Source organism: Dioscorea cayenensis, chromosome 7 (assembly GCF_009730915.1).
Source record: "Dioscorea cayenensis subsp. rotundata cultivar TDr96_F1 chromosome 7, TDr96_F1_v2_PseudoChromosome.rev07_lg8_w22 25.fasta, whole genome shotgun sequence".
In the NCBI taxonomy this organism is placed as follows: domain Eukaryota; kingdom Viridiplantae; phylum Streptophyta; class Magnoliopsida; order Dioscoreales; family Dioscoreaceae; genus Dioscorea; species Dioscorea cayenensis.
This window is the reverse complement of record NC_052477.1, coordinates 6778076-6780678: the sequence shown is the minus strand read 5'-3', so window position 1 is coordinate 6780678 and position 2603 is coordinate 6778076. Positions and strand designations below refer to the sequence as shown.

Genomic DNA, 2603 nt, shown 5'->3' with positions numbered 1-2603 from the left:
AAGCTTCACAATGAGATATCGTTGTTTGTGCAGATGGAGTTAGAGTCATTATTTGAGACATGGGAGTGCTTCAAGGATCTTTTACGGTGGTGCCCACAACACGGATTTCCCGAATGGATGATTATTCAGACTTTCTATAATGGGTTGAATCCGAGTACATGGAAATTGTTAGATGCCACCGCAGGAGGTACAATGGGGAGTAAAACCCCTGAAGAAGCCTGATAGTTAGTAGAAGACATGGCCATGAACAATTATCAATCGAATACGGGGGATAGGAAAAAGGTGGTCAGGCTCCATGAAATAGATACAGTGACTTCATTGGCGGCTCAAGTGGAATCGTTGAGTAAGAAGTTAGACCTTCTAACTTCTAATAGAGTGGTGGCTATTACTACTTGCACCGGGTGTGATGGAGGACATGCTCCCTCTGATTGCCCAATCTCTATTGGTGATGCATCTTCAGTGGAGAAAGTCGATTTTGTGGGTAATGCAATGAGGAACCAATGGAATCCATATAGCAACACCTACAGTCCGGGTTGGAAGAATCATCCCAATTTCTCGTGGAGCAACCAAGGCCCACAAAAGGCCATGGCACCAACAGGTTTCCAACAACAACAAGCCCCAAACGTGGAGAATCGAGTTTCAGGCTTGGAAACCCGAATGACTGATTTAGAGAAGACCTTGACTAGATTTATGCAATCATCGGATACAAGGTTTCAATCAGTCAAGGCTACACTTCGCAACCACACCGCTTCTTTGCACAATCTTGAGAATCAAGTGGGGCAAATTACGAAGTCTTTATCGGAGAAACCACAAGGAGGCTTGCCAAGTAATACCGAGACCAATCCTAGAGAGCATGTGAAGGCGATCACTTTCAGAAGTTCCTGAGTTTGTTTAAGCAACTCCATATCAACATTCCCTTTGTTGAGGCATTGTCCTAAATGCCTAAGTATGCAAAATTCTTGAAGGATTTATTGACCAATGATAAGTGCTTGTGTGATATGAATGCGAAGCATTCTGTCCTTATGTTGAGCATTACTTTTCTCGGGTTTTTACACTAATATGTGTGTTTTTATGTTACTTTCGTGCAGGTAGGGTTGTGAGGCCGAGTATGAAGGAAAGAAGCCAATGTGGATCATAATGAACCGATTTTGGAGGAAATCTTGCTAAGGTTCAAACGCGAAGACATAGGTCGGGTGCGAGATGCTAGAGTGTGTGTGCCAACATCCTCGTATTTGAGTTAGCAAAACCATTTGGAGGGGCACAAGGGCAGTCACACTCAAGCATTCCAACTTATGCACATAGAACAAGATCTCCACCAACTTGTCCGTCATTAAAGAAGCAAAGCGATCTACGACGTGAATGTGTTCCCGTTTGCGTCACCTCGATGAAAGTATGGACTCGGGAAGTATTTTAGGCCAGGTACTTCAGCAGAACACTGCAGCGAAAGCATTGTAGCAGCACTGTTCATTGCCGGCCGAGAAAATAGGAATTCAGAGAATCCATACGGGCGTGTGGAAATTCCACATGGGCGTGTGAAAAATCCATAGGCCCATGTGGTCGCCCGATTCCAGCCCTATTTAAAGCCGATTCAGCCCCGATTTCAGCATTCTTTTCTCCATCTTTTCCCTAACTTGAGAGAGGGTTTCGGCTATTGTTTTGAGACGTATTGGCTAAAGTTTTGGAGAGGTTCTACGACTCTGACATCGTCATTCCTGAGGAAGAAGGTTGGTAGGGGAGCTTCCGTCGAGGCGTATCCTATATCGGACAAGGGAATACTTGGATGACGAGTAGAGGACTTTCCACAAGACCATCGACATGACTATTGAGGAGGTTTCTCTATGGATTCATTGCTTTTACATTCTATTTCTTTGATTGTACTTAGCTCTATGGAGAGCTAAACCCCTAGTGGGTACTTGGGTATTTGTGAACCATAGGATGTATTTGTTTCATTGAATCTCTTTATTTGCTTTCAATTAATTGATGTTTGTTGTGAGTTCCAACCTTGAATGCTTGATTGGATGAAAATTTCCCCTAGAGTAACACTAGGGTTGAGAGTTCTTGTTGGTAACCTTGTGAGTGAGTGGCACACCACGAGCGTTAGACAAAGCTAGGTTGGAGAGGGTTGAGAGGGTGAGTCGAGAGGTACAGTGTCATACAGGAGCGTCCACTTTCCCCTCCAACGTGATAGATTCTACCTCCATTCCCCGAGTTCCTTGCGGCCATAATAGAGCGAATGGTCTAAGGGATGACCCTCCTCTGGGGCTTAGTTGCGCGTGCAACGGAGTGAAGCGTTGAGGTGATCTTAGTATCTAGGGCTTAATCGTGGTTAGGGACCTTCCACCTGGACCAAAGGGTCAGGTCTATAATTCGGAAGAGATTTATCACTTGGAATCCCTAGGCTCTTTGCAACTCTATTCGAGTGCGAGGTTGAGAGGTTATCTAATCTCTCCTCCAGGACATGTATAGAGTTAGGCATAGTTGACCTTAGATTTGAAAACTATGTAATTAAGGATTTTCACGACTCACCATTGCATTGATTAGGAAGATAAATAGAGGGTTCTTGCACTTGAAACAATTATCCTAGGCGGAGCATTATCCGAGTA

General features: G+C 44.3%; 1 non-coding gene across 1 annotated transcript; it reads right to left on the bottom strand.

Moving 5' to 3' along the window:
• LOC120266153 lies at positions 1-107 on the bottom strand. Its single transcript, XR_005537995.1, has one exon. It is a non-coding gene; the product is annotated as a small nucleolar RNA R71 (small nucleolar RNA).
• Between the last annotated feature and the right edge of the window lie 2496 nt (positions 108-2603).